Here is a 24981-nt window from a genome sequence, read left to right on the forward strand (position 1 = left end):
CCATGCACCGTGGCCATAGTAGGGGGAGAAAGCATGCTAAGGTCTGGGGAGGTATCAAGACCACTGGCTTCCCCTAACTCCTCTTTCCAGTTCGGCTCCTCGAGCTGATCTGCCAAAGGGTCAGCAGACCCCTCCCAGTCCTTCTCAACTTCCTCGGGCTGCCACTCACGGTGATAGGGAATGCCAGGAGAGAACAGTGGTACAAAAGTACCGGTCGGCGCCGGTACCGGCGTCAGGTCGACATCGGTCTGGCTCCCTGTCCAAGACATGGGGGAGGCCGGGGTCAACGCCGGTCGGCGATACAACCAGCGTCCTTGGGGGTCCTGCGCAGTCTGAGCTACCGGCATCCAAGGCCTAGAGCCACCATCTGAGTCTGTGCAGCCTGAAGGCACGCCGGCGGAGTCGGGCTTCCCAATGATGGAGTTGAGGGCTTCGTAAAACTGACAAAGCTGGGCAGGGGAGACTCCGGCTCCCAAGAAGGGAGGGAAGCTCGGAGCCGGCCCAGTAGGTTCCGTGGGCGGAGCCGAAGGACGACAACCTTCCGCTTCCCGTGTTGCGTCGACCGACGGACGGGGAGAAGGCGAAGAGCGATGGTGCTTCTTCGCCTTCTTGTGCTTTGACTTACCCGAAGACTTTGATGAAGAGTGATGGTGGTGACTCCACGACCGGTCCTGCGACTTCCCTCTCGACTGGCACGTCGAGCGGCACGGAGCTGACTGCCAGGCCTCCAGAAGCTTTCGGGACAGCTCCTGCAAAGCCTTCGGGTTCATGGCCCGACAGTTGGAGTGCGACTTTGGGTCGTGGGTGCGCTTCAGGGACCAAAGGCACACGAGGTGTGGGTCCGAGACTGACATCAGCTTGTGACAGGAGTCACAAGGCTTGAAGCCGGTCCATCGATGTGACATCCCTCTGAGCACCAGGAGGTGAACTCCTCAAAAAAGAAGTCGACAAAAGTCAAAAAAACTCTAGTCAATAAACGACTAAGGGTACTGATCTCTCCGGATCTGCGCTGGCTGGCGTCGAAAAAGAAAGAATTAACGTCAGCGCGCAGGGGCGCCGTCTAAGTAAATATCGCGACGTCATTCCGGCAAACACGACGCCAACGACGGACGGAGTCGACCGACGCCACCTACTGACGCGCAGGGGTACTGCTAAAGAAAAAATCTCCGGATCCTGTCTGATGCCTGGGGTAATTCTAAGGTAAGAAATCTATAACTAATAGTCTCATTCAGATACTCGATTGCACTTTATTTTCTTTTGTATATTTCTTAATTTTTGCCCTTGAATAATATATCTGCTGTCCAACACACCAGTCATAGCACCATAGTGGCTTAGCTGAAAATTATATTCAATTCATTAATAATACATTTGACATTTTCTCAATCAATTTTTGTCAAGTGCTCGATTATATACATCAGAATTATTTCATCATACTGATTTTGTGCACAGATTATTACCTCTTAATAAGGCAAAGACTCGATTCATGAGGACAATTATTTGAACTTGAATGTACCCACAAGTTCATATAATACACTATGATTTCAATCAAAAATTAAGAAATCACATCATTCAGTTGCATTATTCCTTATTGTTCTTGATGCTAGATTGCATTTTATATTCATTTGTGAATTTTCATTTTTGCTCATAAATAATATATCAGCTAACTAACACACTATTCGTAACGCCATAGTGGCTTAGCTTCAGATTATACTGAATTCATTGAAATACATTAACTTTTTCAAAATCAATTTTTGCCTAGTACTCAATTAAAGACATGCAAATTATTTCATCATAATGATTTACTGCAAACAATATTACTTTTCGTAATGTAGTGCATCGAATCACGAAGAAATTATTTGAACTAGATTGTACCCACAAATTCATGTAATCCACAATAATTCGAATCCAAATTTTAAGAAATCACAACAGTTCTTGCGAACCAATTTTTCCACATCTACTGATTTATCATTTACAGCCGAGCAATCCTGACACTGAAATACCATCTCATATTAAAAACCAGCTAAAACCAGAGACGTACCTATTCATGATATGTCAAAGTTTGGAGCTAATTGCTAGTTTATAATCTTGAGTGTAAATCCTCATTCATATTTAAACCTTTCGGGGCTTTACAATCCAATTTTATAATATATTTCATTTCTTTTGCCCTCAATTCTTTCTCCCGGTCTCCCCCTCGCCTATTTCGCAGTATTACATCAATTACAAAATAAGTGATCTTACTGAGGTCTTTGTTATGGTGGATCACACATGACAAGCCACCGGGTATGAAGGGTCATTGTTTGTGATAGCTTGCATGTGCTGAAAAATTATTTTATGCACCGGCAAGGTAGTGCTACCAATGTATCTTAGCCCACATGTACACGTAAGAACATAGACAGCAAATTCTGTTCTGCAATGAAATGACCCTTTAAAAAAGAAATCTTGATTTTCTAGCAGGGAGGTGTATGACGTGCTATTTATGCCAATACTGCATGCTTTATGCTTTAGGCATCTTTTAAAACCTGGCTTAGGTTTTAGCCATCCCCCTCTCTCAATCATCTTAAGGTTACACAGGATCTGACTTAACTATTGGCCAGTTTTTTCTGAGTAAAGCCATTAACTTCTTTCCTTGTGTACTGTAAGTTGTTAAAAATCTCATTGTATTTTTGTCATTAGTTGTAGTTATCTGCTTTTTAATATGTTTAGGGAACAAAATTGTCTCCTTATCCACTTTGTTTGTTGAGGCCTGGGCTTTCCTGATTGCATTCATGTTATAGCCTCTCTCTATGAACCTTGCTTGCATTAATTCCTGCCACTAGATTGTCTCTTTTAGTGTTCTGCAATTCCTCCTGGCTCGGAGCATCTCCCCATATGGGATGCTTAATTATGTGCGTGAGGGATGAAAGCTCCTTGCATGTAGCGTTGTATTCCCAGCTGTGGGCTTCCTATATAATCTAGATTCCAATTTGTTGTTTTCAATATACATGTCAAGATCTAAAAATGTTACACTAGTTTTAATCATTTCATTGGTAAAGTGCAAATTCAAATATTTGATGTTAATCAATTTTACAAAATCCCTTGCTGATTCCATAGAGCCCTTCCAAACAATGAATAGATCGTCAATGAACCTAGACCACACAATTGCATGCTCATCCCATAGTTTGCCATAGACTCTGCCAAGCAACTGCTCTTCCCACCAGCCCACAAGTAAACATACAAAACAGGAGGCGAAGCAGGAGCACATCACAGTCCCACAGATCTGCTGAAACAAATCATCACCAAAAAGGAAACGGATGTTCTCCAAACACCTTCTGCCCATGGTAAGAATGCTCTGAGTATGCTTATACAAGCTTACTTTCCTATTTCTGTAAAAGTGACTCATGGCAGGCAAACCATCCTCATGGCAGATGCTGGTGTACAGCGATGTTACATCTTACGCCATTAGGACAAAATCATCTCCCATTGGTATGTCATGCATGTCCCCACTATCTTTTACAAATGATCGCAAGTTTATCACATGCGCTTGAAAAAGAAATCTATGTATTTAGAGGTGTTTTCCAACAGGCTCCCTTGAGCTGCAATTATAGGATGACCTGGTGGTGTACTAGCATTTTTGTGTATTTTAGGAATTAAATACATTACAGGTGTGATGGGATTTTCATTCTTCAAAAATCGTAATTTGTCAAACGTAATCAGACCATCATTTCACCAATCCTTCAGCTCCTCAAAGTAATGTGTTTGAACCTGAAGAAGAACATTCTTATTACATTTTTTTTAACAACTCGTGTCCTTCAATTGACCTCATATAGATACATATCCAAAGGCCATAGTACTACATTTCCCCCCTTGTCAGAGTCCCAGATAACAATTTCCTTGCTGCTTTGTAGCCTATTAATTAGATTTTTGCTTTTCATAGAGGCCGAAATCGTCTTATCTCTTTTGACCTCCCTGAGTTGGATCTTCATTACTTCTTCTGCAATCACCTTGTGGAAAACATCTATCGCATCCTTTGAACTTATTGGTAAAGTCCTTGATGGTGATTTGAAAGATGTAGGCACCATGCCTCAAATATGCAGATACTGCTCTCTGATGATATCTGTATCTGTATCTGTCCATACAGATCTGTGCCTTCATTTTCTAATTCAATCAAAGTTCTTATTGTGGCTAACTCCACAATTCTTATTTCATCCTCCTGAGTTGTTGGAGAAGTGATCCTTGTCGGTTTAGAGGTTTTTGACAGAGTGTGGACTTTCAATAACTTTAATTTTCTTACAGATTTGAAAATGTCTATCCTAGTTTAGTACACATATATAAATATGTCACTTGTCCTTTTTTTATTGTGGGGAAATGCACCATTTGTTTTAAATTATTCTAAAAATAATTTATATATTTATAGGGGATCCCCCCCCAACTCCCCCCTTGGTTTGCAACCTTACCACCCAATTCCCTTACCCACCCCTAAACACTAAAAATATCTTTACCACCCTATACCCTTCCTCAACCCACACGGAGGCAGACTACCACCCTGCAGGCAGGCAACCTCATGCTGCACACCGCCTTTCGGAGCGTGTGGCATCAGGGGCCCCACCACCTGGCTTGCAGCCAGGCCTTGCCTCCAACTCCCCGCAGGCAGCCACCTGGAGGCAGCCAAACCCATGCTCACACAACCCTTGCCTGTGTGTAGAGTGGGGTTAGAGACAGGGCCTGTTTTGCAGCCAGGCCCAGTTTCCAAGTCCCTGCAGGCAAGCAACTCCATGCTGCACATATCATTTTGCCGTGCGCAGCATGGTTGGTGGCAGGTCTTGGCCAAATCCCCAGAAGGCTGCCACCCCGCGCCTTTGGTCGTATAGGACTGGCCTTTAGGCCCCGGGGACACCATCCCCCGGGGCCAAAACACACATATTAAAGGGAGGGGGTGTGTAGACCCCTCCCTGACCTTTAATTGGCCCCAGAGACTCCATCCCCCAAGGCCAAATACAATTAAACAGGGGGGGAGGGCTTGCAGACCCCCTCCTCAAGCTCAGATCCCAGGGCCATGTTTCTTTAAAAGGAGAGGGGTGCCCCATCCCTGATTCTTATCTCAGGCCAAAGTCAATTAAAAAGGGGATGGGGTGCCCAGCCCCCTTCCTGAGCCTAATTAGTCCTTGGGACCTTATCCCCAGGGCTGAAATGTAAATGTAAGGGGAGGGGGGCCCGGGCCTCCCTCCCAGATCTTTAATAGGCCCAGAGGACCCCATCCCCTGGGCTGTGCCTTATTTAAAAGCAGAGCCTTATTAGACCCTGGGGACCAGATACGCAGGGCCAAATATGATTTAAAAAAAGAGGGTGGGGGAGGAGGAGCCTAGCGCGCAACCAAGATGGCCGTGTAGGTGCGAGGCTCCCGAGGACCTCCATGACCTCCTACATCTATCCTGTCCTCATCCTGATTTAGTTGAGGGGACTTTGTTTGTGAACCTGAGCCGAGGTGGTGCCCGTTTTCCGTTTTCGAATCGGACCCCGGGTGCGGTGATGGGCTTCGCTTGAAGTTTGCGGCCTTCTTCTCCTCTGACCCCGGACTTGAGTTGAGGGGCGATCCAGTGGTGAAGTGAATAACAACGGCGGGATGAGCCTGGCGGGGCGCGCACCCCTCACTTTCACTTTCACTTTCGCTTTCGAGCCCTCTCGCCATCATCACAAGTGGGATCTCGGCTCTTTCACGGAGTGTGGTGGTTGGCTCACTGGGGGACCCTGCCTACTCTGCGGGGACCCGTTCCGCCTTCCTGAGGCGACCTCTGGGGTCTTCGGCCTCGATTGTTCGCCCCCCGTCGCTGGACTCGTGGGTGCACGGATTACAGGGCGATGGCGACGAAGCAGGATGGAGAGAGGCTGAAGGCCAAATCGGCCCGGCGTGGTGCCTCTACCCAGGCCAACGTTATGGATCGCTACACCCTGCCGAAAGGTTCTCCCGGCGGGTCGCATAAGTCTCCGGAGCGGCGCGCGGATGCCCCGGATTTGCCAACGGACCTGACCTTGCAGGATATCATGGGCGCCATAGCGGAGATGAAGACCTCGGTGGGTCAACAGTTTGACACCCTGGCGCACAAACTTGACGCGGTTCTCATCGATGTCAACCTTGTTAGGGCTGATCTTTCCAAGACAAATGATAGGGTTGACTCTTTGGCCCTCACCGCGTCGGGCCTCACGACTGAGGTGGCTGCCCTCCAAACGGAGGTACGTCGGCTCCGGCAGGCCAGTGCTCTCACGGATCGGCGACTGGAGGATTCCGAGAGTAGGGCCCGGAGGAACAACGTCCGCATTATCGGAGTGCCTGAGGGATTGGAGGATTCGGCTGCGGATCTCTTTGTGGAGGACTTGATTTCCAATCGTCTGATGCCTCGGGGATTGAGCAAATTCTTCGCTGTGGAGAGGGCCCATAGAGTTCCTGGTGGCAAGCCGAAGGTTGGAGCTCCTCCGCGGCCTCTTATTGCACGTATCTTCAATTTTCGGGATAGGGATGTGATTTTACAAGCCTCTAGAGTGCAGGGGCCGCTTAAGCTAGAGAACGTTGAGGTGAACTTCTATCCTGACTTCACGCAAGCGGTCCAGAAGCAGAGGCTGGGTTTCATGGGCGTCAAACGGCGGCTCCGAGACATGAACTTGAAGTACGCCATGCTTTTCCCGGCCAGGCTGCGGGTGGAATCCGAGGGTCGTTCTCATTTCTTTGACCGTCCGGAGGCGGCGGGGGATTGGTTGGACACTAGGGGACATGATCGAGAGGGACTGGGGGCCGCGAGTGGGGAGTGCCCACCGGACCGGGCCTAATGTATTGACACTGGGGCTACTTTCTGATGATGTCACTTTTTTGTTGGGCTCAGGGTTCCTTGACTGTCATGCTTTGTCCTCCTTCGCTTGGAGGTTGTGGTGTGTCTTGAGGGGGTTCTCTTTCCTCCTCCAGGGGGTCTTTTTGTAGTTTAGTTCATGCAAGGGCGATAGGCACACTGCAAGTTGGGGGGGCTGTTTGGGCTCATGCAGGGGTGCAGGGTGGGGGGAGTTTTGTTTGGAATGTTGGGTTGGGGTTGGGTATTGTTTGTTCGTACCACAAGGCAGGATTATTGTTGTTTCATACTTAAAGTGCTCTCTGGGAGGGTGGTGATTGGAGCTGGTTGTGATGGGGGGTAGGGGACTGAGACTTCTTTCCTGGAATGTTAACGGACTGGGGGACAGGATAAAACGGGGGGTAGTCCTGCAGTTTTTAAAACGGATCTCACCCGATATCGTGTTTCTGCAGGAAACACACCTCATTGGTAATTCCTTCCATGCTATGAATAGGCGGGGCTATCGCCTTCTGGCTCATTCGGGCTTCACCTCTGGTTCGAGGGGTGTGGGCATAATGGTTAAAACCTCGCTCCCGCTGGAGGTTGACGAGGTGATCCATGATGACAGGGGGCGCTACACTGCACTGGTGGGCAGATGGGAGGGTAAAGTGATTGTTTTGGTTTCTATTTATGTCCCGCCGGGTTTGCAGACTACTACTTTTGCCGACTTGGGGCGCCTTCTTCTTGGGCTACCAGAGGGGATTCTCGTGGTTGGAGGGGACTTTAATGCTGTGGTTTCCGGAGCCGAGGATCGATACCCCCCCAGGGACCTCCCCCGGGCCCAAACTTGGTTGTCTGGACTCTTGGACACCCTGGGATTGGTGGATTGTTGGCGGCTAAAACACCCTGCACAGACACAGTACACGTTCCACTCCGGGGCCCATGGTAGTCTTTCACGACTTGATTATGTTCTTATGCCAGCGGCCCAGGCGGGGAGGATCGGGGAGGTGCGACATCTTGCCCGGGGTATTTCAGACCACTCCACGCTTCTGTTACACTTCGATATTGTCCTGGGGGTGGAGGGGAGGGTGGTCCCGATCAACTCCTGGTACCTGCGTAATCCCACAATTCGTGCAGATTTGATTAAATCCCTTGAGCAATATTTTGAAGATAATGTGGGATCGGTCTCGTCTGCTGTTTCTCTTTGGGAGGCGTTCAAGACGGTACTCCGGGGGGAAGCCCTGTCCCTCATTTCCCATTCCAAGAGGCGCGAGCGGGAGGAGGTGGCTCGTATTGAGTCTGAAATTACTGAGTTGGAGGGTGACCTGGCTCATGGTGTCACGGAGGACAAATTGCATGCTCCCAGACTCAAACAAGCAGACTACAAGGCCCTGGTCACTGAAGCGGCCAAGGGCATGAGTAGGGAGCAACAGGGGCGACTGTATGATATGGGGGATAAGGCTGGAAAACTGATTGCGTGGCTGGATAAAAAGGAGAGAGCGAGTCGAGTTGTGCCGCTGGTTGAGAGAGTGGATGGTGTGTGTGTTACTGATCCCGAGGAAATTGTTGATTGCTTTGCAGAGTATTTCCGCGGGGTGTACTCCCCGGTCTCTTCTCGCCCAGAAGAGGATTCCCGCGTCCTGCTTAAAGATATTGGGTTGCCTTCCCTTTCGGAGGAGGATAAATTGTTGATGGACGCGACTCCGACGTCTGAGGAGATCGCCCTGGCCATACGCTCAGTCGCTTCTGGCAAGGCCATGGGTCCCAATGGCCTTCCCATTGAATTGTACAAGTTGCGGCCGGATACCTTAGCGCCTCATCTTCGTGATATGTTTCTCGCGGCTCGGGCGGCGGGTTCTCTCCCGCTGGACCAGCGTCTCGCCACCATCGTGGTTATTCATAAGGAGGGGAGGCCGCGTGATCGAGTCACGTCCTACAGGCCCATTTCGCTTTTGAATGCGGAACCGAAAATCCTTGCTAAGGTGCTGGCTAATCGACTGGTTGGCGTGGTGTGCGATCTGATCCATCAGGATCAGTCCGGTTTTATTCCTCATCGCAACACCGCGCTTAACCTACGGCGTTTGCATGGGGTGCTCGCGAGGGTTCCGTTTATACGTGAGCCGGCCAATTTGGCGTCCCTGGACGCCACTATGGCGTTTGATACGCTTGAGTGGCCATATATTTGGGCGACGCTGGAGAAGTTTGGGTTTGGCCCGGGATTCATCGGTTGGGTGAAATTGCTGTATTCTAGACCGCTGGCGCAGGTGGTGGTGAATGGTAGAGTGTCGGCTCCCTTCGAGTTGGGCAGGGGCACGCGTCAGGGTTGTCCGCTGTCGCCTCTCCTCTTTGCGCTCGCTTTGGAGCCCCTGGCGGAGTGGCTGCGGTGGCACCCTTCGATTCGTGGTCTCCGATGGACCCCAGAGTGTGAGGACCGAGTCTCTCTCTATGCGGACGATATTCTTTTGTATCTCGCTTCCCCGCGCGAATCGTTGATTGTGTTGGTGGATGTATTGTCCTCCTTTGGCCGTAACTCCGGCCTAGTCATCAACTGGGCTAAGTCCTGTGTTTATGTTCTTTTTGGAGAGGCTCCTATCCTCCCGCGGGGTTGCCCTGTCCAGGTCGCTAACCAGGGATTCAAGTATCTGGGAATTTTTATTACCCTGGACTCAGCGTCCCGATACACACAGAATTTACTCCCCCCTCTCCAACGTTTGAAGGCGGATGTGGCGCGTTAGCGGCGCTTGCCGCTCTCGCCGCTTGGCCGGGCGGCGCTGTTTAAGATGATGTCATTGCCGCGGTTTTTATACGCCTTACAAAACACAATGGATGTCGTGCCGGCTAGCTATTTTAGGGAGGTGGAGGGTCTGCAGCGCCAACTGTTCTGGGATGGGAGGCCGCGGATCGCCCTCTCGAAGCTGACGCTCCCGTGGTACGACGGGGGGGGTCGCCCTCCCCGATATCAAACGTTATTATTGGGCTTCCCAGCTGGCAGCGATAAATCACGGGCTTTATGGGCCTGCCCTTAATCCGGCTTTTGAGATGGACTAATTGTTGTTGCCGGGTGGCGACTACAATATGGCGCTCTACTCCAGATCGCTCGACGCGCGGTTGACGGGTCCGACACGGGTCGCGGTACGTGTGTGGCACGCGGCAAACTCGGTGATGGGGTGGAAGGATCGGTTGACCCGGGCGACGCCATTGTATGCTTCCGAGCGATTGGGTTGTTTGTGGACGACGAAAGGCTTTGAGAAGTGGGACACGATCGGCATTAGCAGGGTAGGGGATCTCTGGACGAAGGGGGGATTTAAAACGTTCGATGTGCTGAAAGCGGAGTACCAATTGCATGACAGGGAGTACTTTCGGTATGCGCAGGTTCGTCATGCGTTGCTCTCCGTATACCCGGAGGTCGCGTCCATCCCGGAGTGCTCCCCATTGGAAGATAGAGTACTAGATGGGTATGTGCCGGATAGCACTATTTCATTAATCTATAAAAAGCTCGTCAATGATCGCTCGGGGCTGCTGGCCGCCCTTCGTGAGGCATGGGTCGCTGATGGATTGGAGCTGGATGACGAGGATTGGGCGTCTGCGGTGGCCTCCCCGAAAGAGGTGGCCATACCGGCCCGCCTTCGGTTCGTCCAGCTCAAGATACTCCACAGGGTGTATGTTACGGGTCCTGGCCTGATGCGTATGGGATATGCGGTGGATGGGATGTGTAAGCGTGGGTGTGGTATGATTGGGACCTTCCTCCATGTTTTGTGGGAATGTCCGGAGGTGACTCGGTTCTGGCGTGGCGTGCATGCAGTATTGCAGGCGGTCACGCATGTTGCGTTGTTCCCCGAGGCGAGGAGGTGTTTGTTGAATGTTTGGGAGCCGACTGATTACACGGTGGCGCAAACGTGGTGGGTGACATTGGGATATATGGTGGCCAAGCGTGACATAGCACAATTGTGGGGCTCCCAGAGGTCACCCACGATTTCGGTGTGGAAGGAAAATATGGATTGGTGTATGTTCCGAGAAAAGACTGTGTATGTGGCGAGAGGCAAGCCTGGGAAATGGGTAAAGGTGTGGGGCCCCTGGAACTCCTATCGTGGCGGGATTTGCGCCCCGCCCCTAACGCGTGACTCTGCTGAGGCCCTGTCTCCCTAGTCTGCGCATCTCCATGATTCTGTGTTATCGGGATAGCTTTGTCTCTGCCCCCTGCCCTTCCCCCCCTCCTTCCATTGTAGTTTGGTAGGCCCCTCCCTAGGGGAGCGCATAATGTCACCTGGACTTTTGCCGCCTTGTGGGTTTGTTTCTTTTTTCATTTAAAATGAAACCGTCATTTGGGATGTCAAGGCCTATAGCCGCAAATGATATTTCGGATCCTTGGGACCTGCACTGCTTGCTGCTTGTGTTTGTACCTATATGTTTATGACCTTATTGTTTACTAGCGGCCGGCCCGAAGGTTGTAGGCCCATACCTGTATATCTATTGAAATTTGTAATAAAGGTTTCAAAAAAAAAAGAGGGTGGGGAGACACGCGGGCCTCTTCCGCGAGACTTTTCAGGCCCCGGTGACCCCATTGCCTGGGCCGTTTATTATTTAAGGGAATAGGAGTCACATAGTCCCCGTCCCAAAGCCTAATTAGGCCCTAGGGACCCCATTCCCCAGCGCCGTATTTATTTTAAAGGGGAAGGGGCTAGGTAGCCCCATACCCAAACCTATTATGGCTCCCGGGACCCCATCTCCCGGGGCTTTCATGTTAAAAAGGTGGGTGCGCCGGTGCCCACCTAGGGCACCCACCATGGACACATTGGGGGTTGCGGGGTGAACACCAGGGCTGCCGCCGCCCAGCTGGCTTCCTGAAAGCTGCAAGAGCCAGCATTGCTTCTGCCCGGAGGGAGCAGATATTTATGCTGCTCCCTCCATACGGGAGCAATATCTTGATTTGTTTCCCTACCTGCATCAGTGCAGGCAGGGCAAGAGAACACAAGTCTGCCTCCAGCCAGCCAGAGCTTTTTTAACGCTCCCGCCTGCTGGAAGCAGACTTTGTATTTGCTCCTGTTTAGCGGGAGATTCAAAAATGTTACCACCAGATCGGAGCAAACAGGTTTCTCTGCCAGTGCCTATGCAGGCAGGGAAACCACTGTGTTCCGGGTTGGGCTTCCGGGGACACAGCAAGTGAGCTGGTCCTGAGGGATGGGGTCCTCGGGGCCATAAAAGGCTCAGGGAGGAAGGCCTTGTGGCCCCTCTCCCTTTCAACTTGAGAGACAGCCCTGGGGTATGGGTCCCAAGGGCCTTTTTAAGACTCCGGGAAGGGGAGCTCACCACTCCGCTCCATGAATACTTTGGGCCCCGGGGGATGTGGTCCTCGGGCCGAATATGGCTCATGGAGGGGGCAGTGTGCTCCCTCCCCATAATATTTAAATTGGGCCCCAGGGTATGAAGTCCCAAGGGCCAAAAAAGACTCAGAAAGTGGGACTGTGTGCCCCCTTCCCTAAATAAATAAATGAGGCCCCGGGGGATGAGGTCCCTAGGGCCGAAAACAGCTTGAAGAATAATGCCATGCACCCCCTCCCCTTAATTAAAGAATGCGGACCCGGGCCGACATTTTTTTTTGTTGCAATCCCATGGTAGTATCGCAGGATTGAGAAAAAGATTGCCATTTTTTTCCATCAATTTTGGCCCCATGGGTTCCCCTTAACGGGCCTAGCGGGGCAAGTTATCCCTACCCTGCCCCCTTATATAATTTTTTTTGCAACAAGAGTCCTGTAATTGCTGCCGGCAACATTTTTCTCATGTTGCTGGCAGCCAATCATAGCGCTCACTCCTGCGGGAGTCTGACTCCCGAGGAAGTGCGATGACCAAAGGGATGTAAAGCTCCCTGGGCCAATCAGAATGCTCTATTTTTATACTAGCGCTCTCACAAGACTCTAGCGTACCCAACCGTCCAGATATACAATTATTTTTTAACCTTAATTTCTCTAAAACTACAGAAAGTTTTACACCAATTCACAAAAAGCATAATTTGTAGACCAAGATCTAGCTTCCTGCCAAATTGGGGTAATTCCGTTCAGCAGTTTTTATGGTAGTGCTTCTTAAAAAAGTTTATGGAAAATGCATGGGGATTTTGCATTTAGGACCCCCTCTTTCCTCTGCTCCCGCTTGACAGATCACTCTGAAACTTTCCATGCACAATCTAGTCACAAAGTAGCACCTTTTGGAACATTTTGGTTAGATTTGTCAAATGGGGCCAAAGTTATTAGCAAAACAAAAAAGCCATTTTCGATGGAAATGTTGACCTAACTATACCTATCCAGTGGCGACCGCACTGGGTTAAATATATACACATGCACATAGAAACACACACACACACACACATACACTTATCTTATATATACTTACCATTTCGTTCTAACGGATTGTATGGTGAAGGCATATGAGTGGTAAAAACATGCATGGTTAAGGCAATGCGTGTTAAATGCATTGCATGCTAATGGATGCATGGTAAAGGCAATATGTTGTAATTGCTGCATGGAAAAGGATGTTCCGCCTGGAGCAAGGCCTTGTTCGGCTAAGGAAAGAACAAAGACAAATTCAGCAAGAGGTGCAGAAAGGAGGTCTATATGATTTGAGGAACACCAAGCCACAAACTTATCCCAATGGCAGGCATAGGGAGAAAGTGGTGAAGCCGACACACTCTAAGGGTCATCTTTTGGACCCAGTTTTTAGTAACTGTAATGAGCTTAAGACAGGACCTCCAGTCCCTCTTCCTTGGACTGACCACTTCTTGATTCCCATAATATGGGAAATTAGCAGACCTGAGATATCTGCTAACAAAACCGTAGTATGCAGACGCAACTGGTCTAGACTCCCAATTGACCAGTGGAAGACGGCTCTGGAAGACAACAGACCACTCTGGGAGGGCAACCATAACGTGGGGAAGGCTAATGAGGAGTTTAACTCCTGGATTCAGGGTACATTGGATATGATACTACCCAAAAAATCTGCCCCCATACCAAACAGGTCGAAAACTGCTCCCTGGTTTACTGAGAATTTAAGGGAACTCAAATAACGTAGCAGACGGCTTGAGAGAAAATGGAGACTGGACTATTCTGACCTTAGTAAAACAGAATACAGAGAATCCATTAAACACTATAAAGCCGCAATTAAAGCTACACAAGCCACTTTCTATGAGCAAAAAATTGCGCTAGCTGCCAACTCCCCTAAAGAAATCTTTAAAATTGCCAGAACCCTCACCAAACTTCCCCTGAAACCCCCCAGATTACGTGATCCCATTACACACTGTAACACTCTGGCAGACTTCTTTCACAAAAAGATTCAAACGATCTACCAGGCTTTTTCACCTTCTCAAGCCACGAGCATTGTAACTGTTCCAGCGGAACCTACGGTAAAACCCCATACTTTTTTAGAACAATTCCCCCCCTCTTGACCTACCTCTGTTGGGGCCCATTATGGCCCACATAAAATCGGGCTCTCCTACTGACCCTGCTCCTCCCCAGGCACTTACTCTGGTATCTGATACTATCGGCCCTATAATCTTGGACCTGGTTAATTCCTCCATTTCCACTGGTTCAGTTCCATCAGCATGGAAAGGTGCAATGGTAAAAGCCCTGCTGAAAAAACCTAACCTGGACCAGGACAATTTGGCTAACTATCGCCCCATCTCTCTCCTGCCGTGGGTAAGTAAGATTCTGGAAAGGCATGTAAATAACACTCTGGTAGCCTTCCTAGAAACCAACAATTTGCTTCATACCTCTCAGACTGGGTTTCGTCCCCAAATGGGTACTGAGACGGCTCTTCTTGCAGTGACTGTGGAGTCGAGAAGGATCTTAGACCTAGGGGGGACTGCAGCCATTATCCTTCTTGACCTCAGCGCTGCATTTGATACTGTCAATCATGCCACTTTGTGCGCCAGACTTATGAACTTGGGAGTGTCTGGTATGGCAGTACAGTGGCTGCGATAATTTCTTACTGGACGCTCTTTTAGGGTCTTTGAGGGAGATGTTGTTTCCAATCAGTACCCCCTCCACTGCAGGGTCCCTCAGGGCTCCGCTCTGAGCCCCACTCTATTCAATGTATACTTGAAACCTTTGGCAGAAATTGTTCATCCGTTTGGCATAAAAATTGTTTCCTATGCAGATGATACCCAGCTCGTGGTAGCTCTGAACCACCTGGAAGGATCATCTAACACCCTAGCCTGCTGTCTAGAAGAGGTTGCCAAGTGGACAGAACAATCATGCCTTAAGCTTAATGGGGATAAGACGGATCTCATGCTGTTGGGTAATTCTCCTGTCTTCAACTCAACCTCCTTATGGCCAGTCTGCCTAGGCCCGGCTCCAATTCCTAAAGATCAAATTAAGAGCCTAGGCATCTGGATAGATCATTCGCTCTCATTCAGTCACCAGGCAACTAAACTCTCGGCTATCTGCTTTGGACTTCTGAGGATGCTTCATAAGGTCCTTCCCCTTCTGCCCTTCCACGCCAGAAGGATCATGGTCCAGGCACTGATCCTTTCCCGCCTGGATTATGGTAATGCTTTATACCTGGGAGCACCTCAATACACCATCAATAAGCTCCAGGTAATACAGAACTGTGCGGCCCGCAGACTTCTCCAGATTCCTCATTGGAACTCTGCAAAACAAGCATTAAAAAGCCTGCATTGGCTGCCGATTAGGCAAAGGATCCAGTTCAAGGCTATGTGTCTGTCCCATAAGGCCTTCTGGAAGAAGGGTCCTGCCATTCTTCAGTCACTTATCACCCCCTATCATCCAAAGAAAGATCTTCGGTCATCCGGATCCTTTCTTGCCTCTCAACCTAGAATAAGAAGGTCCAAATGTGGTGGCCGCTCCTTTTCATATAATGGTGCCATGGGCTGGAATGCCCTCCCACTCCAACTACGTAAGGAACCCAATCTTTTATCCTTTCGCAGGTTATTGAAAACCTGGCTGTTTTAAGTTTCTCTCTTGCATTTGCTCTCTGTTTATCTGTCCGCAGCGCTGGGAGGCCTACGGGTAGCCAACGTGCTTTATAAATCTCATTTCAATTTCAATTCAATTCATATATAGTTTCAATGAAAGGATGCCTGGCTGCCAAGCTGACCTCAAAAACTTTCGGAATGAGATTGACAACCCTCAACTGTCACCACTCAATCTCCATACATGAAGGTGGACCATTCACAGGTCTGGGTGAAGGTCCTTGCCCTGTTGTTGCATCCGGAGATCCTCCCGAAGGGGTAGCCTGGCTGGAAGATAATGCTCAGGAGTTCTGAATACCAAGCCCTCTGGTTCCAATTCGGAACCACTAGGATGACTTCGGCCCGGGATTGATCTTCTTGGGAATTTGGGACAGGAGTGGTATCGGTAAGAAGGCGTCTCCAAGCGAGAACCCGTTTGAAAACTCCACTGCGCAGTAGTGCTGACATTCCGCGTTCTCATTGGTGGCATACAGATCTAACCAAGATTCTCCCGTGTCTCAGAAGAGACCTTGCATCACCTCTAGATGCCATTTGTGATCCACAAAGTATTGCCGGCTGAGTTAATCTGCGCTAGCATTCAGTCATCCCGCCAGGATTTGTACAGCCAGGAAAATGTCCTGACATTCCAGCCATGCCCAGATTTGCAGAGCCTCTTCAACCAGGTTCCACAACGGCAGTGCCACATGGCGGTGGTGTTGTCCACAAACACCGGAACCAGCCTTCCTTTGATGAATGGAAGGAAACCTTTCAATGCTAAAAATTGCTCTCAACTCCATCAAATTGGTGTTGAGCTGAGACTCCTCCGGAGACCAGAGTCCTCTGATCCAGATAGCCACCCAATCAAGGAGTGAAGCATCTCTCTCCCCTATGAACTCTGCATGCAGTAAGGAGAGGTTACTGCCGCACGCCCAATCGGGGTTTGTCAGCCACCATTGCAGATCTTTGCAGTTCCCTCCGATATATGGACCAGGTTGGAGAGAGTCCTGTGATATTGCACCCACTGGGACTTCAGATCCCACTGCAGAGCGTGCATATGCCGCCAGGTGTGCTTCACCAGCAGAATGCAGGAGGCAATGAGACTCAGAAGCCTCAGAGTCAGTTACACCGAAATCCAGGATGGAGGCCAAAAAATTGAAATCATTTTCTGAATATCCCAGACTCACCGCTCTGGAGGGTAGATGCAGAACTGCACTGAATCCAGAATGTCTCAGATGAAAGGGAGCATCTGAGAGGGAGTCAAGTGTGACTTTGGCATGGTGACAGGGAACCTTAGCAAATGCATAAGGTCCGCCGTAGACTGGAGGTGGGCCTGGTTTGAGCCCGCCTTCAACAGCCAGTTGTCAAGGTAGAGGAAGACTGGAACCCCTAACCTCCGCATATGGGCTGCAACCACCACCATCACTTTCATGAACACCTGAGGGACACAGGTAAGGACACAGTGGAGCACAGTGAACTGAAAATGCTTGTGGCCCACCGTGAATCACAAGCAGTGCCTGTGGGCCAGCAAGACTGGGATGTGGAAATAAGTGTCCCTTAGGTCCAGCGCTACTATCTATTCTCCAGGATCCAGGGCACACAGGACCTGAGCCAATGAAAGCATATGGAATTTCTCATTTTTCAGGAAGTAGTTGAGAGGTTGCAGGTCTAGGACAGGCTGGAGGATTCCATCCTTCTTCAGCACCAGGCAGTAGCGGAAATCTCAACCACGCCCTACTTTTGATGCAGGCACCCCCTTGATGGCTCCTTTGGCCAAAAGAGCTTGCATTCCCTGATGAAGTAAAAAGAGATAGCCCTCTGTCATCCATTCTTTGAATGGTGGGAGGGTGGGGGTATTTCCAAAAATGGTATGGGTACCCCTTCTGGACGATCTGAAGCACCCACTTGTCAGATGTAATTGCCGACCATTGTGGCAGGTGGTGCCTGTTTCTGCTGCCAACAGGATGACTGTGCTGGATGAAGGGCACACTAAAGAGGTTTTGAGGCTGCGGCAGCCAGAGAGGTTGGGGGCTGGACAACACGCTGGGACTAGCTCCAGATTCCATTGTTGGTTCCAAGGCCCTGTCCCCAAAAGGACTAAGTAGGCTGCTGGACAGGGTATGGCTGATACTGTGGGTGCCCAAAATTACTCCTTCCATGTTCGCAGTAGGGGCGAAAGAACTGGTCTTGCACCAGCCTTGTCGCCAAATAGCCAGACGCCATCAAAGGGCATGTCAATCAATAAAGACTGGACATCCTGCGAGAACCTTAACCAGGCATGGTGACAGAGCGCCACCGAAGAAGGCATGGCTCTAACCAGGGAGTATGTGGCATCCAGTCGGCGCCAGATGGTGAACTTTGCTGCATCTCTGCCATCCACCAGAGCTTGGTTGAGGATGGCGCAGCCTTTCTCAGGCAGCATGGGGAGCAGCTGCGCAACCGAATCCCACAAAACATTGGAATATTGACCTAAGAGGCATGTGGTGTTCACTGACTGCAGGGCAAGGCTAGTGGAAGAAAAAACTGTTCTTCCCAAAGGAGTCCAGCCTGTGGATTCCCTTTCCGGTGGTGTGGTAAGGATCGCGCCTGCGTGGACCTTCGTAGTTGAGGCCTGCACCACCAGGGTCTCAGGGGAGGGATGCTGGGAAAGGGAGGTGGGGTGGTACTGAAAGGGTAATCATGCGATGCACAGGAACCCCTGTGCAAGGTTACTCCCAGTGCCCTTTGAGCTTGTCAGTGAGGGCTTCATTAAAGTGGAGCATAGGGTCAGATGAGCCTGCTCCAGGTTGAAGCACCTCAGACAAGACATAAGTCTTGAACTCGATGACTGGCAGTGAAGATCCAGAAACCCCCGCACCCTGCACATCACTGTGGAAAAGGATGCATCTTCCTCTGAAACCTGGCATTTTGAGGATATCGTGCCTGTGTCTGGGGAGGTATCTTGTCCACTGGCATCGCCCACTTCCTCATATCAGTTGTCATCATCTGTGTCCTCCACAGGACCATACACCTCTTCCTTGTCACCAGCTGCAGGAAGGTAGGGGTCAGTGGGAAAGTCTAGGGGATGTGAAGGCCTTGATGGCACTGGCAATGAGGCTGAGCAGTGCCAAGCTTCACCGGATCAGCACCTGAAATGATCGGTTCGTCGTCGAGTCGCGGTGAGTGGAGGCACCTGTGACGGTGTCAGTCTAGATCCACAGATGGATACAGAGGGCCTGGTTGGTGTCGAGAGGGAACCCGTCGAGGCCCGAAGGCTCTCCAGTAGGAGTCGGTGACCCAAAGATGGCATGCATGGCGTCATAGAATTCTTTATGCTATGCGGGTATCACTCCACGAAACTCAGGGTAGAATGGAGCTGGCCTTGAGGTCAGCTCTGCAGTTGGAGTGAGGCAGTGGGCTTCCAAGGACGGTGTTGAGAAGGTGAAGTAGAACAGCGCTTCGACTTCTTCTTCTTGTGCTTTTTTATGCACCAAACCTGGACAAGGAGGTCTTGGAGTAGTATGGCTCCCGGAGTAGCCCCAAGATATTCCATGCAAACGAGAACAGGACCAGCACAGAGCCTCATTCCTCACTGCCCACCCATGAATTGCGTTCAGGTGTATCAACTTGCACTTGGTGCAGGGCTTGGGGTCATGGCTCGACCCCAGGCACCAGAGGCAAACCAAGTGGGGGATGGACACAGAGATTTGCCGGTGACAATCCCCACAAGGCTTGAACCCTGAGGGTTTTGCAGGCACATAATGCCGTATACACAGTGGGAGCAAAGCTCAAAATGTTCGACAAATGTTAAAAAAAAGTAGGCAAAAAGTAAGCAAGGTAGCTGTCCAAATCTGGCGCAGGATGAAAGCGAACCAGGTGGTCCCTATAGAGGAACCGCAACGTCACTTCCGACTCAGACAACGCCAAGCCAAACACGACCGCAGAAGTACTACTCAAGATTTTCCGAATCCAGTCTGATGCCTGGGGAATATTCTAAGGTGATGAATCTGCAGTTAGAAGTGTCTATTAGAATAAAAGAAACACAAGGGGTTTGGTTGTGTTTGAGCACAAGAATGGGGAGGGAGGCAAACAACCATCAAAGATCGAAATATTTTGAATGTTGGAGATCAATAACACTTGGACAAAGCCCCACCTTATAAAGAAGCACAACTGACACCTTGATGGCATGACCCATCAACAAGCAGTGTAACATGGTTTAACCCAGTAAGGCAGAGCTTTCCAAAGTATGTGTCGCGACACGTTACTGTGTCGCCTGACCTTCGTGGGTGTGTCGCGCAACAGGAGCCTTGGCCCTCGCAGTGAGGGCTTGAAGGCAGGGGCGCAACGGAATTGAGCTCAAAGAGCTGTCTGTGTGTGCGCGCGCCCAGGCTGAGACAGCTTCCCACACACACAGACAGCTTTGAGATTATCGCAGCCGCACCCGGGTACTTCACAGGTCTTTACAAGACCATTAACGAGGCTTTGTTTTTTTTCACCCCTCCATCTCCACATGGCGAAAGGGACAAATCCTTTGTTTGTCACCGGTAACCTTTGCCGACTGTCCTGCTGCGTGGATATTTCCTTTTCTATGCAGTGCAGGAGAAAAGAAGTTTGTTTATTCCTGTCACCTTTCCCGACCCCTGCAGCAGTTTATCACACCAGGCTGTGACACAGTTTGACTAATAAAGTAGGTAGGAGAATTTGTCACTATTTGTTTTTCGATTTAAAATGTGCACAGGACCAGCAGGACACATACTTTGTGCGTGCTTCATTTAAACAATTTTTTTATCATTATCATGACCGATGCAGGATAAAATAAGACAACACAACATGCCCAGATAACGCTGGTAATTAATGATCCTGCTGGAGGGCAATCGTTTGTCTGTCCGTAGTTTTTAAATGCAGATCAACTGTATTTTATGTGGAAGCTCAGTGGGTTACTGCCTTTGTCACAGAGATCCTTGTGCTACTTGCAGTTCAGAAGTTACAATCCTAACATAGGACAGTGACCAATGAACTGTCACCAAAGAGCTGCATACAAACATGAATGGTGTAGTTAGAACTTCGCTTATTTTTGTTTTGTGATATAGTTAGAACTTCCTCAGTCTTTCATTATTCTAATGTTGCTGAAATGAGTATGTTTGGGCAGATATACATTTTTATCAGTAAAGCTGACCCCCATGTAATACTCTTTAAATCCTAAAGTTGTTTCCCCACACCAAACCCTCTTAAAATATACTGCCCACCAGTATGTATGACGTGATTCATACACCTTGTAATCCTCATTGGCTTATGTGACATTCCCTGTAGACTGATTTACATACTTGTATGACTCATTGTCTCTGTATAATGTGTGCGTGGTGTAAAGTACTGACACACACTACACTGACATGAGTAGCGCTGTACAACAAATGAAATGCATATGAGAGAGGGGCTACGTAAAGATGAGGGGCACTGTTGGAGGGTGGCAGCGAGGGAATCTGAGGAGGAGGTGGTGGTGGGAGGGGCTATGGAGCAATGAGGGGCACTGTTGGAGGGCGGCAGTGAGGGAATCCGAGGAAGAGGTCATGGGGTGGAGGGGGGGAGCTAGGGAGAGACGAGGAGCACTGGTGGAGGGTGGTAGAGAGGGAGTCTGAGGAGGAGGTCATGAGGGGGAGGGGCTACAGAGAGATGAGGGGCACTGGTGGAGGGTGACAGTGAGGGAATCCGAGGAGGAGGTCACGAGGGGGAGGGGCTATGGGGAGATCAGGGGCACTTGTGGAGTGTGGCAGTGAGGGAATCCGAGGAAGAGGTCAATAGGGGGGCCATGGAGGGATGAGGGGCACTGTTGGAAGGTGGTAGTAAAGGTATTTACGGAGAAAGAGGTTATTAGTGTGGCGCCAAAAAAGACTTTCGCATCAGCGCTAAACCCGGCCCTGTCATGGCCTTTCTGTTTTTGTTTAATTAGCAGTCTGGTCATACAGGCTACTGTGGAACATACTTTAAAGTGCGTGCTAATTATATTTACTGCTTTATTCAATGTATTAAGTTTGAAGGTGATTTTACTATTGTTTTTACCGGGAAAAATGAAAGTGGAGCCCGATGGTGCCTGATATGGGGCTAGGGCCCAAGGTCAGCTGTGAGATAAGGTGCACTGGAGAGGAGTAGTGGATAATCAAGCCTGTAAGGGAGTGCGTTGCAGAGTCCGGGGTCAGGTGGAGGTAGTAATGAAGAGGGATTCTCCCTGAAGGCTCGCTCAGAGGGAGCCCGAGTAGTGTCAGTTGCCTGATACTACCACCTCAGGAACCTCCTTTTCCCATCAAAGAAACATTTCATAGAAAAAACACTTTTTGAGAGTGATAATATTTAGAAAGAGATTTGGAAAAGAGTGCGTTTTACTGGGCCTTGTAAGACTAAGAAGAGATAAAGGAGGGCACTGAAGCAGGCCTGCCTAGACACATATGCGACAAATCGATCCCGCAGTGGCCCCCCCAAATGCACCCTTGGCCCACCCAAATAAAAATTCCTGGAGCCGGGCCTGATCAGGATAATTAAATAAGAGGTCGCAGGCCATGGGGCCATTTTTACCAGCCCTTTTCTACCTTATTCCATGTCCCTCTCTCACTTACACACACCCAACACCCCAACCCTTTTGGTTAAGACATGTCATTAAACAATCCCTAACGCATGGCTAATGCAACATGTTCACTGCTCTTTAGCAGTTACTGCTTCAAGCTGTTTCAGGCAATACTCTCACCCCTGCACACTGCTGTTTACAAAAACCTGAACTAAACAACAGGCTTTTCCCACTGAACGATGAGTTGAACAACTGTATTACTTTTACCAGGTAATAACCCGACAAAGCAAAATGACAACTATCAATTATTTAACAAATCCTCTCAATTATCTCACAGCTTTAATGACTGCCGCTGAAAACAAAAACTAAAAATCAATATTAGTCACTGCCAGTAGCACAAGAAACCAAACATGAAAGTTATGTGTTTGTTTAGCAGGTCTATCGTAAGTACATTTGAGCTCATTACAATATTTAACAAATTAGATTTTGCTTCGGGGTTGTGCAAAAAAATTATGCAACCCCGATGCAAAATCAGGGCCTTAACATGTATTTATTTTTTTAAATCCTGCCACAAAGAAACTGGCAACAAGGAGAAATGTGGCAGTAAATCTGTTCTACTCAACTGGTTGCAAAGTCTGTATTTTAAAATATCATGGGGTTAAGGCACCTGTGGCAGAGATCTTTGTGTGCTCAGTAAAGCTCAGGGAATAATAATAATGGTAAAATAACTATTTGCTGGAGAGGTTTGTGTTTTGTCTAGTCCCAGTTTTGGATCAAAGTAGCATTGAGGGTTAATAGGTCTCCTGGAAAGCACATTATGTAACGCGCAGATGACAGATTTTTATTGTATGTAAATGGGCAAGTGAGTTAGCGCTTTGAACACAGAGATCCTTTTGTTACTTGCAGTTCATACATTGTAATTCTTCTAATATAGCACAGTGAGCCAAGAAGGACATGTGGCTCCTACACCTTGTAACTCTCCCCATCTTATGTAACACTCCCTTGATTTACACACATCATTTATTGTCAATGTATAATGTGTATGTATAAAGCACTCTGACACTACAATGGGATTAGTAGCACTATAGCGCTGTAAAAGAAACAAAACAAAATAGTGGCATTTAAATTGTTTGTGTAAATACTGGGACAGACTAACAAATCTGACATTCCTACACACATGCATATCTCTTATATAAAAGGACTGAACAAAGTCAAAAGCATGCCTGCCTCTTGTGTGATGTGATGTGATAAGCTATGTGCCTTTGTTTCTCCTCCATTTCATTTAGATGTGAGGCTCCTGATAGCTCCCAGCCTGGATACTCCAAGAAAAGGAGACCTGATGGCCCCTTAACTTCGACCTTTGTTATAGGCCCAGCTGGAATCTGATAAGCCCCTTCCCCGTCTGTACATTGCTGCTTGGAACAAAAGCAAACAATGTGCAGGCACTGTTGAATGTGTCCCTGTGTCTAAAAATTGCACCAAGACAAGTTTACCATATTTCTGTGGGGCCCAATCTCATAGCAGGGTAGACTGCGATCACCCTGTGAAAAGAGTGGATAGACTCAGTCTACCCTCAACTTGTGCCCGGTCTACTACATAGTGCCAAGAGATGCATGTGCATCTCTTGACGCTATGTAGCAGCTATTGCTAGTTCACCTGTGTGCCCTAATACTGAAAAGCGAGGGCAAGAGATCTTTGCAGTGTAAGTTAGTAGATAGGTACATAGTACATTTCCTTTACAACGAACCATGAAGCGGTGTTTAGGAAATTATTAATATGCTAGTTAAAACAGGTGCATTTAGAAAACTGAGGCCCAAGCTCCTAACTAGCAGGAAGGCCATTTATTTTCTTGATCTGTGCGTAAGTGGATGAGCTCAAAGGGGTAAGTACACATCACTTATCATTTTGCTGGCTCGGTGAGTGAGGTGAATAATAAAGCCGATCTACAAAGAAAACGAATCAACAGGGTTGGGGCGGGCGGGAGGAGATGGAGTGAGTGAAAACACCAGCACTCGTGTGGAGTGCTCAAAGACAAAGAAAATAGTAGCTCCTATAACGGGAGTAGTGGAAGGACGCAAGCACTTGGTCCATGTTCAGGGGGAGGGTCAAACACAGGAAGAAGCATGACGCTTTTATGCTATGGACTAACGGGAATGACGGATATGAGAGCACGATGGAGCAAACAAGTGGTAAGGCAATGGGCGGGCTGAAGCCCACAGATTGAAAACATGCTGTTCGAGACAGCACATGCGCAGCCTAGACGGGACCTAAAAAAAAAAGGACAGAATATGACAAACAAGGCCAACATGCTTAAAGTTGATTATTATATAATAGCTCACCAGCAACTTAATATTTGGCCCAATACAGGAAATAGGTTTTCTTTTGATAACGTGGCGAAACAAAAACTCCACAACCCAACCGACAGTTGATCTAATGTACTGCCTTGTTTTTTTTAACTGGGAATTATTCTAATTTGATTCACATGTTTCTTTTTAGTATTTAAGAAGGAAGAAACGTTTGCCAAAACCAACACTCCATATGCTGTGGGGGTGCCCTTTTTGTGCTGTAAATCACTGGGGCATGTGTCGATGTGTGCATGATTATATTCTTGTTTCAGGCACAAACCTAACCTTACTCCCTGTTTTGCCAGTCACTGTCTTTGTTAAAAACAGATTCACAATTGCTTTATTAAACCTTCTTGC

The 24981-nt window shown here is 48.7% G+C and overlaps 1 protein-coding gene across 6 annotated transcripts in view; it reads right to left on the reverse strand.

Annotated features, from left to right (window-relative positions):
* BICRAL (BICRA like chromatin remodeling complex associated protein) overlaps window positions 1-24981 on the reverse strand; it is an 834654-nt gene that overhangs the window by 216231 nt on the left and 593442 nt on the right. The gene's annotated exons all lie outside the window — the stretch shown is intronic.

Source organism: Triturus cristatus, chromosome 6, assembly GCF_964204655.1.
Source record: "Triturus cristatus chromosome 6, aTriCri1.1, whole genome shotgun sequence".
NCBI classification, from domain to species: Eukaryota; Metazoa; Chordata; class Amphibia; order Caudata; family Salamandridae; genus Triturus; species Triturus cristatus.